The sequence below is a fragment of the Lotus japonicus genome, chromosome 3 (genome assembly GCF_012489685.1).
Source record: "Lotus japonicus ecotype B-129 chromosome 3, LjGifu_v1.2".
Lineage (NCBI taxonomy): Eukaryota > Viridiplantae > Streptophyta > Magnoliopsida > Fabales > Fabaceae > Lotus > Lotus japonicus.
In genome coordinates this window covers 71092127-71107493 of record NC_080043.1, presented here as the reverse complement: position 1 = coordinate 71107493, position 15367 = coordinate 71092127, and the positions used below count along the sequence as shown (strand labels likewise).

At 34.7% G+C, this 15367-nt stretch overlaps 1 long non-coding RNA gene across 1 annotated transcript; it reads right to left on the bottom strand.

Annotated features, from left to right (window-relative positions):
* Positions 1-42: 42 nt before the first annotated feature.
* Positions 43-1071, bottom strand: LOC130742484 (uncharacterized). Its single transcript, XR_009021167.1, has 2 exons — positions 651-1071; positions 43-399 (listed from the first exon to the last, which is right to left on the bottom strand). It is a non-coding gene; the product is annotated as an uncharacterized LOC130742484 (long non-coding RNA).
* Positions 1072-15367: the final 14296 nt, after the last annotated feature.

Here is a 15367-nt window from a genome sequence, read left to right as displayed (position 1 = left end):
TCAATTTCAATTTTTTCTATAAATTTGAAATAATTTGTGATATTAATTTTGAGAAGGATTTTTTAGCAATTGTTAGAAAGTTGCCCCTGGTTAATATGAGTTTTTACCATGAGTGAGATTTAGTTTGAAGATTGAAGTAGACATTGCTGGTTCATATTCTATTGTTCTTGGTTCATCCTCAACACACCACCAGTAAACCCTAATCTCATACTTCTTCATCTTCAATTCTTCATCTTTCAGAGATGAGGAACCCAAATATCATCCTTTTCATCTTCCATTTTGGTTCATCTTCCTTAGAATTTGAAATTTGTTGTCTCTGCAACTTCGTCTCCTTTCTCCCTCTGTCGTTAATTTCAAGATGATTAACTATTACCCAAAATCTCCATAAATACCAAGACCCTAATGCACAAATCAAAAAATGCAAACTTTAACATCAAAACGGAAGACCCAGATGATAAAATTTGTGTAAAACTGGAAAAAAAAAAAGAGGGTCGCCAGAAATGGTAAATAAATAGGCAATGAAAAATCTGAAACCCAAGTGCATGAAAAAGGAAAAAAATAAATGGGTCTCTGAACCCCCCAAATTAACGATTGGAAAATGAGATCCAATGAAAATGCAGAAAAGCAAAAAGGGGAGTGAAACATTGGACCTGCACATATGGGTGAGAGAGCAAGGGATTGATTACCCTGCAACAGCATCTGCACCCTATTTTTCTCTTGTTCAACAATGCCCTTTCATGATCCACCATCACCTTCTGCTCCTTCAAATAGATATACGCACCCAGCAATGGTGGATCCTGAAATCTGTTCATCTCCCTCTGCAACTTCGTCAACAAACTCCTCGGTGCCTGAAAAAAACCCAAATTCTCCATAAAAACCAAAAACCCTAATGCACAAATCTAAAAATCCAAACTTTAATATCAAAACTTAAGACCCAGATGATAGAATCTGTTTAAAACCAAAGAAAAAACAAAAGGGGCGGCGGAAAATGGTAAATGGGTGTTGAAAAGTCCAACTATATTATTTAAAACAATATTAACAAAGGCTAAATGGTAAATGGTAACTGATTTAGTTAGGGACCGGTTAGCAAATATATAAACTTTTTTTCTAAAAACCAATATTATTTAAAATCATTTCAGAATAAATGGAAAAGACACCTCATTTAATACATGTTTTATTATTACTGGTCCAACTAGGTAGAGGCATCATACCTTCATCTGAGAGGAGGCACCACAGCAGGCACCTTTTTTTATTTCATCAAATTTCATCTTATTTCTCTTTCCCTGTATTAAGTGTAGGTGGGAAGGGTGCGACAAAACATTTTTGCTCATATTATGCATAATAAATAAAACAACTATTTGATTCAAATAAATTTGGGCACGTAGTATAGTGATTATTGTGTGAGCTGGCTCAAAACTAATGTAATGATTCTTTAAACAAATTATTACCATAAGTAAGAGGTTAAAGATGAAGTAGTTGAACATAACTAAGATAATGACAAAAAATTAATAACAAATAACCGAAACGGCTAAAGACAAAGTATAAAACTTAAAGTAAAATTCGGAAAGGTAACTTAGGAAAATAGACAGAAAAATGCAAAAAAAAATAAAAAAAATTGTATGTTTGGTTGTTGGATTGTCTACAAATGAGCCTCAAACAGCTATTGGCTTACAATGGAGTCCATCACGTTCTCTAGCCACTAAGCATGTATACAAACATAAAGTATCACGACATTTTATCACGACGTCCTTTAAAAATTGAAAAATCGACTAGTGGGTTTCCTTTCCAAAGTTGATCAGCTGGTTCCTCTACCTTTATTTGACATGAAACTCCTATATTTATGACAACCGGGTCCATTCCGACATTCTCTTCAAGTTTTGAATGAAAATGTCACTAAAAATATAATAATCTTTTGTAAAATTCTCAAGATCTATGCAAAATATTCCCTCCTAAAAACGCATAAACTTATCATTATCAACAAAAACTGCATGATCTCTTATAGCATGTGTTTTATCTAGCTAGGGATTTTACTCAAGCACTGAATTTAGGTTGATAACCCTCCTCATTTCAAGGCCCAAATCAACTGGAAATTCAAAAAGCCCAAATTAGGTGACTAGCAACCGATCAATCAGCTAAATTAGCCTCCATTAATAAGTTAAGAGTTGATCCAACATGACAAAAGCATTCGCCTAATTCAGAAATTTCAAATCAAATGATTGGCATCCAATTCATCAGCTAATGATTAATTAGCAAATCATTAGCAGTTCGATCCATCGGTAACAACTGATTGTCCAGTCAATCTAACGGTCGACCTAGTAATCCAAAATCAATTGTCTTATCCAGAAAATCTGAATCAGTACGTTGATGAACATACCTCAATTAGAACATTACTAGTATTGAACCCGCACCATGCACGACTGTTATACGAAGCACACAAATAAATAAATAAAAACTAAATTGAACATGTATATAAGTCAATTAAATTATCAAGGGTTAATCATATGTTGGTAAAAACATATTTATAAACTACATTATTTGTTGTGAAGACAGATTTCATTTCTCATCAATGGCAAAAAAAAAAAATTCAACAATTTCCTACTTTTTTTTAAGCAAAAGTTTTATTAGATGGAATGATTGATTGTACAAACAGAACTCAACATAGTGAGCATAATCCCCACCAATAGTACACATGAATACCTAGAAATCAAATTTCTCTGTGTAAGACCAAGATTTGGCCAGGTGGTACAACTCTATGTTTTGATGATAACAAGTTTATATTTGTGTATGAACAATTATGGTACTCTAACGTTTGTCTTTCAAGTGTTTGACTAATAGGTTCTGATTCTGATTCAAAGACATATTTATCAGAAGTTAAAGACCAAAGAGTAACCAGTGAATCGCTTCTGCAATCACTACGTTCTTCTAAACGGTAGTGAATGCTTCAGATGTTCTGAAGATTAAAGCTCTGATGTAAGCTCTGAAGATTCTGAAGACCAGAAGTTCTGAGCGAACGGTCCAGAAGCTGAAGACTTGAAGACTCTAAAGTCCAAGAGAAAGCTGGCTCTCAAGACCAAAGTGCTTCTGATTCTGAAGACCAGAAGTTCTGAGTGAACGGTCCAGATACAGAAATTATGAGGGTCAGAGGATCCAAGCTTCCTCGTGACTATGATCAATTTGCTTCAGAGGTTCTCGAAGCGTCTCCAAAGATCAGAAGTCAACTAGGATAAGACAAATGTCATTATCAATAGTACAAAAGCAGTGTACTATTCTGCCGCCTTACCTAACAAGGTTCAGCCACAACATGCTCTGGAATTTTCAGAATTGCCCTCCAACGGTTTGATTCTTCCAACGGATACAACCTCTCACCTTTGAGTATTTAAAGGCTGAAGAAAGAAGAAATTGGCTAAGAAACTATTGTGCAATCAAAGTGAAAACCTTCCAGCGAATACCTTAGCAATATTTCTTCATTGTTCTTATTGTGTTTACCTCTGCTTGTTTAGAAGCAAATCATTGTAAACCCAAACCTTCTACAAATTTGTTCGTATTTCCTTGAGAGACCGGTTAGGTCAGATTTCTTGAGAAGACTAAGACTTGTGTGTCTTAGTGTTGCTAGTTCTTAGATTTTTTAGACACTGAGCAAGGTATGCTAGAGCTGTAGTAACCATCTTTGAATAGTGGATTACCTTCATTCTACGAAGGAAGAAATCACCTTAACGGGTGGACTGGATTAGCTTGAGGGATTTATCAAATGAACCAGGATAAAATATTTGTGTGCTTTTCTCATCTCTTTATCTCTTGCACTTTGTGTTCTTGAAACCGAGAAGATTTGTTAAAATCTTAAAGGGAAAGTTTTTAAACGTAAAACCTTATTCAACCCTTCCCCCCCTTTTCTAGTGTTTTTCATACCTTCACTCTGGTGCGCCCAAAGAATAAACTTTAGAAATCTAACACCTAAAAAACACCTACCTTGCACAAATTGCAGTAAAACCCCAAGCAACATTGACAAGGTCTAAACCCAGATAAAGCACTACACGACCAATGAGAAGGAGCATATGTCGGGGACCGAGATGTGAAAAAGAAAAGCCACATAACCCCCCAAAACAGAGCACATCTCGCTATTGGAGGAGACGACAATCATCAAAGGACATCAACCGAAAAAGCGAAATCATAAAACCTAAGAGGAAGAACACCAACGACTCGATTCGCACATGGTCGGCTCGAAACTTCATAACTTTCATTATCGACCTCGAGCTGCAAAACAGATCTGTGAAAATGAACAGCGACACACTGGCTGCACTATACCTTTGGCCATAACTCCACCTTGCAACACCTCACGAACAGAGCTGGAAGAATCATATGATCTGCCTCTAACACCAAAGTTGTAGAAAGGTGAGGGAGACTAAACAACACTCAGCACTTTGAAGGCACCAATCTGAAACGGTACCCAAAAACATGATGCAAGAACCAAGAACAGAGGAGGCGTGGTGAAGAGAAGAACGCAAACCATAAAAAATGGGAAGACCGCCGCCACACACCAATTCACATAGCATGATCTTTGAACAGACATGCTATCCTATTCCCATATTCATAACCAATTCAAAAGTAAATAACACCTCATGAATTAGCTTCCACAAGGTAGAAACCAATCATAATGAAGATTTCACTTCTATGAATAATACGGTCATGTTTGGAGTGCAGGTATGGAGTCTTCAAAGTGAATAACTACAAGCTGCAACATTTTGACTTCTTATGGTCTCTCTAACTGATCTTGAAGGAGAAAACATTATAGGTAGTTCTCGAGAGAGCTGACAAGATGAGTTATTTGCTATTGCAGCTCCAATCCTTTGGCTTCATATAATTAAATCCAGCTTTCCATAAGCATGCTCATTCCATGAAGTGCGGCGTTTGCAAGCAGTGATTGAGCAATTGGGGAGGAAGAAGAAGTCGTGCCTGGTTTCTGTTTCAGATCTACTGTTGCACGCCCCGAGAACACCGTCGTCACTACTCGATAGAGACTCAAGAACAAGCCAGCCACCACCTGACCCATTGAAGTCAGATCTGAATGAACCACCAAAGCTAGATCTCAAAACCACGACCCCAGCAACGAACAAGCTTATAAAAAAATCGAACCAACATCGTAGAGGCTCCAGGAGGCAAGAGCGTTTGAAAAAGGGAGGCGGACGAGAACGATACAAAACGGATAGCGAAGACGCTAGCAGAGGAAGGAGCAGAGATACAGGAGGCGAGGACGACCCATATCGACTGATCCAAAGCTTCTCCGTCGTGACAGGAAAGGAGATCAACAAGGGTGGTCCGCCCCTTCATTGAAAGCAAAAGAGCTTAGCCACCGCGAAATGGCAAGGAAACCAGGACTCGGAAAGGAAGGGAGGAGACAAGAAGTAATAAGACGACAGGGATTGTTGCCGCACACAGTGTCGATGTGGCTGCTACCCAAGGGGGCAAGGTCAAGCGTGAAATAGAGGAGAGAGAGCATAGCAAGTTTTCTACTATTCAGTTAATGGTAACAATTTCCTACTTGTAACTCTAGAAAGCATCACATACAATTAGTCATATGTTAGCACTGGTATTTGAAGATATTAGTTGAAATTTTACATTATAATAAATAATTTACTATTTAAATTGTAATTACAATTGCTTTGACTTATATTTAGAGCACAAAAATGTGTAAAATAAGATTTGTTTTTAGTAGTTAATTTATATCACTATAATATTAATTTACATTACTATAATATAATAAAGTAATCAATTGATATTAGTTGAGAAATTGATACCCTTTTTTCAAAATTTTAAGATGACAATTCTTTTAAATTACATTGTAATAAAAAGTTTAAATTAATTTTGAATTAGAATTAATATCACAATTTTTATGAGCACAAAGTTTTGTTAGATGCGATTTATTTTTAATATTAGATTTGAACAATCAAATTTTTGAATCATGTTTGGATTATATGAGGAAAACTAATAAAAATAAACATTTAAATTGGATATGCAATTCGTTATTTCTTTTTAAATTGTAAATTGAAATAAATAAAATTTACTTGAGAAAATAATGTATTTCTATAATTGTATTTATCATGACTTATGAATTTGAATAAATAATAAGGTCATACTGAATTTTTAAATTCTTAGAAATTCATAAAATATAAATATGACATCATCAACCTAATAATAATAGTATGAGAGAAAGAAAAAAAACACCAAAAGAAATTATTACACGAGAGAGTGACATCTGTAGGAATCAGAAAGAGTATACAGTATAGAAAAAATCAACTAAATAAAATCAACTGTCATAGTTAAAAGTTCAAACTAGCTACTTAACAGTTGACGCAGCTAGCCGAACTTCTCTATTTTTATTTTTTAGGTAGTAACAACTACGAGTAGAAAGTATCAATGGCTCTGAGACTTTTTGCATTGTCATTGCAGAAAACGGATTAGCATCCTTTAAAACAAAATGCACATATATCAACCTTTATTTTTTTTCAAATGTAAGAAAATACTAATTGATAAATGTTCTAGTATAAAACCTTAAGACCAGATTTTGATGAGCAAAAGATTTAAAGTATTATTCAAGTGGAAAAAGTGACTATATACGAGTTTGTGGAGGTCCCCTTTTTATAGTAGGTCGACCTCCTTACCCTAGATCCAACATCTATTACATGGCTGGTTGACTACGTAGACAAGTAGCCCTAATCAGGGTAGAGGTCATGATTGCTTTCCGTAGCTAGATACGTGATTGAGGGACGCCCTGATGTTTAATTGACTGCCAACTTCCCCTAACGTGGAATGAACTTCTGACTGAACTCCCCTAGGCCCAACAATCCAATACTCAACTTCCTGGCTCAAATTCATGACGGTCCACAACCCCAAGGCTTGTGGCTAGAAAGTCATAAAAGCCTTAATTAAAGCGACATGTCTGGTTACTTGCGTGCGTGGGATACTAGTCGATTGTGCTTGTTCATCGGTCTGTTCACGTGCTGTCGTTAAGAGTCGGCTCGCCCTCCAAGGTGAGAAAGACACGTGTCACAGGGAGATTTTCTTAGCCCTCGTCTCATTGAAGAGAAGTCAACAAGAGGATGCGTCGAAGACGGGGAACTTGAGGAAGAAACTCGCATACCAAACTACAGCCCATCTGACGTTGGAGAATGACGTGTCCGTTTTGATAGCATAGAAGATACAATGGGAAGAGGACCATGGTCAGTCGACTAACAAGATATGTGAGCTTGAAGAGGACAAAGACAACAGCGACCATCTCATTTGAGACTAGGGAAAGTGAGTTCGTGACTGAGATAGATGAGCTGAAGTAGAGCAACACTATGGAATCCGCCGTCTGCTTTGAGAAGGCGCTGCAGCAGGTGAGGATACTTTACGACGACCTAGATTTCTTAGCACTCAACCCCTTCAAACTGAAGTAGGTTATTCATGTCCCCTTCTCTTTTATTTATTATGTAAACACATGGATGAAATTTCTTTACTTTGGTTGAGCATTTTGTAATGAACTTTTCTTTCGTCTTGTTTTGTTTGGTGGGATGTATATATGAACCTTGTGTCATTGCCTTTTATGTATCATTTTCCTTTGGTTGTAAATGAGTAGCTTTGGTTGTAGAATGTCAGTCGACTGTGTCTTGGGTGGGTGTTTGTCAGCGTGCCTCAGCCGACGACATTCGACGTGGTTGAACCAAGATGGCTAGCTTGGACATCTGATTGTCATCGGTGAAGCTTGAACGTGCCAGACGACAAGGCTCGACGCATAACCTCACCCAGTGGAAGGGATGGCAACGGGACGGGTCGGGTTTTGCCTTTCCCAAACTCAAACCCGATGTAGCCTCCGACCCATGTCCTAACTTAACTTAAACCATAGACTTTTTTGCAATACAAAATGCAACTTATATTATTTTATTGTGAATAAAACTATTTTATATCTTTTTAAAAAAAAATGGTATCTTATAGTTCAAATACGATTGAATTGTTAACAAATCAAGTTCTAAACATGGTATATATAAGATTAGTTTGGTAATTTTACATATATTGTTCGGGTTCGGGTGCGGGTTTCACCAATACCAAACCCAAACCCCATCATATCGGGTTTTACCCGTTAAATCGGGTTGGGTTCGGCCGGATGCCCACGGGTTTGGATTCTATTTCCATCTCCAGCAGGTGCAGATGGAACTCACCAAGTGGTGAGGCTTGACGCTCAACCGGAGTCGGTGGATAAAGAACTCACTTGGTCAAGGATCAAGTGGTGAGGCTCGACGCTGGACCGGAGTCAGCAGAGAAGGAACTTTCTTGGTCAAGGACCAAGTGGTGAGGCTCAACGCTCGACCAGAGCCAACAAAGATGAAAGTCACTTGGTATAGGACCCCAATGGTGAGGCTCGACGCTCGACCGGAGTCGGCAGAGAAGGAACAAACTTTGTCAAGGACAAAGTGGTGAGGCTTGACACTCGGTTCGAGTCGGCGGAGAAGGATTTCACTTAAGCAAGGACCAAGTGGTGAGGCTTGACACAGAGTCAGCAGATGTCCTCAAAGCATTTGATAGTTTGATATGAAAAACGGAGTTTGTTAAAAAGGAGGTGTCTTTACGTGATCGACTATTCTTTGGTCGTGTTTGCCTTCTTTTTAGTATCCTTTAAAAAAACTCTTGTTCCTCGTTTGTTTTTCTGGGCGTCTACTATACCCAAACCAGAGGTCGAACATGGTCGCAATATGAAGGTCCTTCCAAGGACCGTAGCATCGTATCGTTCTATTCCTTACCTTGGAGAGTTAGCATTCATGTCATGAACAGATGATCGTAAATGACATTAAACCATGAATTTATACCATAATTGGAATTATTTGAAAACAGATGCGGGAATTGTATGACTACTTTACCTATGCTCGAATGAAAACGCTATGTTACCTGTGCTCAAATGAGATTAAACGGAAAGACTCAATTCATGGACTGAAATTGCTTGTTTTAAATATTAAAGAGTCAATCACACAAATGCGACTGATAAGGGACCAAAAGTGCAATTAAGTCATTGGTTTTTTTTCTTTTGGAGTAAGTATAGAAATTAAAAAAAATCCACATAATTAAATTTATCCATGTCGTTTCGTAGGCAGCATATATACACGGTTAATATTTGGACGAATGGTAGGACAAATTTGAGTGATTGAAAAAATTAGAGGATTGGAATTGAGGGGAAAAATTTCAGGAACCAAAATCACTCAACCAACTTTATAAGGGACTAAAAATATAATTAAGCCTAAAATAATATGTTTTTATTTACACTCCACCTGCACACCAAAGGAGATAAATAAATGAGAGATATGATACATAATATAATAAAAAAATATTACAATATATAAAAGAAATAATTGTAAATGAGATGAGAAATAAAGAGAGGGGTAAATGAATAAATATCCTATGCAGAAAACATATATGGATCTTTTTGTTTTTTGTTTTTGTTGTTTGATCTGTTTATTTTAAGTTTTGCAAGATTCGACTATGTTAAGGCTCGATTGGCGGCTTTAGCGTCCCCAGCCAACGATGTTTCGAGTGTAGCTCTGGTTGATGTTGCAGCGGGCAGAATGACAACGAAAGGGTGCAGACCAAGAGGGGACATCGTTAAACTGAATTTCGATGCCTCTTGGACAGCAAATGCAGGTGCAGGTTTAGGCATGATAGCAAGGAATGGCAGTGGGGAAGTCATGGCGGCGGCTGCTGCCCACCCAGTAGATGCTCTTTCCTCTCTAGTGGTGGAAGCCTTGGCTTTCTGGTGGTCCATTTCTTAGGCAAAGGATCTAGGCTTCTTCCAAATGGCTTTCGAAGCGGACTGCTTGCAACTATTTGATACTTGGAATAAGGCTAGGAGTGGTGCTTCTTATTTGTTTTCAATTTTGAATGATTGTAGACTTGGTCCAATCTTTTAATTGTTTTCATTTGTCTTTTGTTCGTCATTCCGGCAATGTTGTGGCTGGTTAATTGGCCAAGAACTCTTCAATTTTTCCTAAATATATTTGGAGTGAAGAGGTTCCGCCGGAATTAGATAGGTTGGTTAACTTTGATGTATGAGCCTCTATAGCTCTTTAATCTTTTAATGCAATTTACCACTTTCAAAAAAAAAATTAATAGAGTTAATTTTAAAAAAAGTTTATTAATAGAGTTATGTTTGAAAATATTCATTTCAAAAAACAAGTTTGACATATAAATTTAGGTTTATGAATGAAGTATAAAAACAAGTTTAAAAAAATGAAGCACACAAAATTATAAAAAAGGAAATACGGTAGATATAATACAAATGTGATCAATGCAAGTAATATATAAAAATGTCAAATATTAAATGGTTTGCACGGTTAGTACAGACATTCAATTAAATTATGTCAAATTAGAAAATTAATATATTTTGTTGTTTTAATTAAAATTAAAAGTAAATCTAAGCAATTTGATTCCAAGGTCTTTTGCCCAATTGCGGGTAGCAATTTAGCTCATCCAAAATTATTTTTTTTTTAGGTTTTCCTATGTTCTATTGCAAGGGACTATGCTCACTTTGTTGAGTGTCTTTTGTATTATCGACCAATTTTCATTCAATAAAATTTCAGCTTTCAAAAAAAAAAATAATAACAATTCATCCTAGGTGGCAAGTGTGGTTAAATCTTCTATATATATTAGCAAAACTCACTTGAGCTAAGTATTAAATACAAATACACATGAGATTCTACTAAGGAAAAAATGGTGTTTTAATGAGAGAAGCAATAACAACTTTGTAACTAAATAAAAATTATAACTCACTACTGCAAACACACATTAAATATATTCAACTAGTACTTTTACCCGTGCATTGCACGGGGATATTCATTTTTTTTGTGTATTTCTTTTAAGTCTATGAGTTCTTTTAAAAGATATTTTAGGGATTAAAATAGCTAAATTTATTTTGGATATATGAAATCATAAATTTGTATGTTTTTTTTGTGTTGAAAGTTTGTTTTTGTTTTTTTGAGTAGCTATTTTACTTTTCTCTTTTGTACTTGTTTTTCTAAATGCTTGATTGATAGTTTTTCGATATCTATTAAATAGTCTATTCCATGGAGTTAAAGTTATGTGCTAAAAATAGCCATTGAATGTTTTTTTTTTCAATTAGAATAATTACTTTGTGAATAAAATTGAAAGTGTATCGTTGTATATTTCCTGTAAAAAATCGTATTCGACATTGCAAAAGATTTCTTTATACCATAATATCAATCTTTCAAATTCTGACATTAAAGTGTATTTAGCTTTCCTTTTTATTTGAAATTATATAAATTTAAAATGGACAAAACTAAAAAATAACCATAAAGACAAATTACTTAAAGAATCTTGTTCGTAATTCCTTTTTATTTTTCATTTTTCATTTTTCACTTTATGCTATTTATTTAAACATTTAGAAATACTACACCTTTTTTAATTCGGAATTCAACAATATGAATTTAATTTTAAAACAATCAACTTTCATTTTTTAGGATTAATATATTTTATAAATTCTAACTAATTAATCATGTGTTTTGAAATTCCTAACTGATATTAATCACATATTAACCGCTAATTGTAGTGCAAAGATTTTTTTCCTTTAATTAATTGTTAAGGAAGATATTTTTTTGTATCATCATTATGAGCATGAATGTGTTGTGTGGTGTTTAAATTATAAAACCAACACTAAAAATTATTTTGCATTGATATCAAATTTATGTTAAAATTATGAGTTTAATTTCTATGCACCGACGATGCAAAGTTTTTTTAAACTGTCAACCAATCAGATGTTAAGGATGTGTCACGTCAATTAATGAAATTAAAAACTTGATTAATAATTGAAATTTCTAAATGATATTAATCACATATTAACCACTAATTTTCCTCTGTAACAAAAAAAATCACATATTAACCACTAAATTTTTCAATAAACACATCAATCACATGTAACTGAAATAATTGTCCTGAAAAGATTTTTTTTTTCCTTCATGGAAAAAAAGATTTTTTCCATTAATTAATTATTAAGGATGATATTTTTTTTTATTTCCATTATGAGCATGAATGTGTTGTGTGGTTTTTAAATTATATAACCAACATTAACTTTTTTTTTTGCATTGATATCAATTTGTTTTCAAATTTATGTTAAAACTATCACTTTTTAGGATTAATATATTCTATAAATCGTGATGAATGTCTTTTATTGGTATATCGGTAAAATAAATTGCATCATTCAGGGATTGATATATGACCTCTCTCACCACAGCCCATATGTGCCCTTGCTCTTACCACTTGAGCTATCATTGAGGGACTGTGAGGAATGCGTCTGTTTATATTTTGTAAAAACGCAACCATTTTGATCTCTATGGAGATGGGTTGTACATCTTTATCATTTTAATGGATATGCACCGGTGTAAAACTATTTTACATTGACATTCAATCAATGTTTGCCACACAAGAGAGAGTTACATTCATTTTTTATTTTAATTAAAAATAAAAACATATTTGCTTATTTTGCAGAACTCAATTAAATTCTTATTTATTTGTGATTTTTACCCCTATTTAGTAAATGCTACATTATTTAATTTTTGTTCTACGGTAGTGATGTCCCTGACCACAAATGTATTATTTTTTACCTTAGAGGGATACGTGATGTCTACACCAGTTTTTAAATGCATTTGTGCTGCTACCCATAAAAAAATAATTTACATGTGCCTGTATAATAATTCAGTCATTATTAAATAAATGAAAACAATAGATAAAAACCATCTTTACCATAGAGACCATAGATAAATAATAGAAATAAAAGCTAAGAATTAATGAAATGCTAACTTTAAAGAAGAAGGCTGGATTCAAATATGTAAAATTGGATAGAAATATACAAATGATACAAAAAAATATTCTCTTCCTAAGCTACTAAGTACTAACTAAGTCCAAACTGAAATGTTATCTTCCTTGACACACTCACTCATTGAAAAAGACTAACCGAAACAGAACTTATAAGGAACTCTTAATAGGGTTGAATACTCCTCTCCACAGTTTGCAAAGTATCATAAACAAATAAGATAAAGAAGCACTTTGCTTAATCACCCTTCCATTCGACTGATTGCCTTCAGATTTGTTCATTCTAATTATAGTCCAAACCTAGCAAACATGTTCTGCAAACAAACAGTTGAATCTCAATCAGGAGAAATTGAAGTAGAAAATAAAAAAAAGGAATTAGAAAATGTTCCTCCATCCACACCAATCATCTGATCAAGCGCGCCACTTTAAACTGAGATCATATTGGCTTTAACAAATAGACAAAAAATGAATAACTACATGTTGATCTTATAAGATAAAGTATTTGAGACATGTCTCGTTTTGCCAACCATGTTGGCTTACAAATGAGACAGGTTCTTATGCATTAGCCACTGTTCAATACACTCAGTACGGTAAACATGCCTGCAACGGAGGGATCCGATATCATCTCATTCATTAGAGTCTTATAAAACCCTTTGCACATGCATTGCAGAAGGACAAAGAAATCACAACCTGTCATATTAACTGGTTTAAATGAATATTTCTTCTGTTTCAGAAGTTTCATCGTGGAAGATTGAACATCAATTGCACTTCACTTCAACCTGGTTGAATAAAAGGGAGGATTTCAGCTTTGAGGCATGGAATTGTGAATCGGTACATGACACATTCCACGACATTGGAAAAATAAAACGAAACCAAAAGAAGAAACAATGTAAAAATAAAACATACTCTTTTTTGAAACCAAAACTTGACTTGCAAGGACTCTAATCCAGCTCATAGCCCAACTCTTTTCTATGCTTTTCATTAGGATATGGACACTGCTTCAAATAGCTGAAAAGAAGAAGTTCAAGAAATGCAAAATTAAATAAAAAAACTAAGCAACCAAACATATTACGTTACAGAGAATTAGTATCAGCTAAAAATACTGTGCAATGAACACAGTGATATGGAAGCTTTTCTCTTATAAATTAAGAAGTCCCTTATGTGATTATCATTTAAACCCATAATGAGAACCATATTAAGTGATCTCAATGGGAAAAACAATAAGTTGTAGTTCACTCAAGATTAGATGGAGATTTCTTCTTATAATAAAGAATTGATTTCAATGTATAAGACAACAGTGCAAACTTAATCTGCTAAATATTACATACATGTGCAACCATGATAATTCTGCTAAATATATATTCAACCTGATTACGACTGATAGCTTTAGTGATTGGATATCCTAAGCCCACAAAAGAAAGAAAGTTGAGAAAACATGAAAACTTGATACAATTTATAGTTTTTCTATATCTTGGTACACTTTACAGCTTTGTGAAGTTGGATATACCTGCAGTCCATGAAATATTTCCTGCATTGAAAGCTTAGGAGCAACATCCACAAACCCAGCCTCCTCACAAAAGTGTCAGAAAAGCATGTTTTTGGAGCGCAATCAGTGGACCAAGATTCTTGACCATAAGAGATGGATAAGGTAGTTAATAAAGAAGTTTACCTGATAAACTCCAGGACCCCCACTTCCTGATCATCTCCACTTGTGTTCATTGCACGCAGCAGAGGAGCGGAACATGTATAAAACGATAGTAAGGGAAAATAGGTTTTTTTAATGAGATAATAGAAAAATAAATATAGAAGTAAATGGCATTACCTAAAGGCACAAAGATGTAAATCAAAGAAACAAAAAGCAAACCTTTTTGTCCAGCGAAATCTTGCCATTAAACATTCATCCACCATTTTTTGGTCTTACTCCGACAACTCCACCTGTCTCAGCGTCAAGTACAAAATGAGATCAAATGTAACCATAACACATAACAGCACCAAAACAACACCAACACATGATTTCTCATCAACATGAATAATATATATTAGAACTAACTAAAAGGCAGGGAGAAAAAGAGACATCCTTAAACAATCAGACTTCAGAGAGAATGGAAGGAGTGAGGAGTTTGTATTTGGGTGCTTCAGTGAGAAGCTTGTCATAGCTGGCTTGATCCTTTGTCTTTCCCTTGCTCAGATGGAAAAGCTAAGGTTTGCTTACAGGAAAGGGAAGTTAAAACGGCCATTTTAATGTCTCTTTTAACAACTTGGTCAAATTTTTTCTCACTTCATTTTAACCCATAATATCAATAATTATGACATCTTCAACATACTAAAAGATTTTAAAACCCAAAATTGGTGTTTTCAATTAAATCAATTGTTGTTCAACAGGTTATCAAAAGTTAGACTATAATCAACTGATAAGCTTTCAAAACACAAGTATTGAAGGTAGGTAATCGCCATAATCAAGGAGACTGGCTCGTCATCAAGCTTAATATAATAACCAAATATGAACCAAAGCCTAAAAAATCCT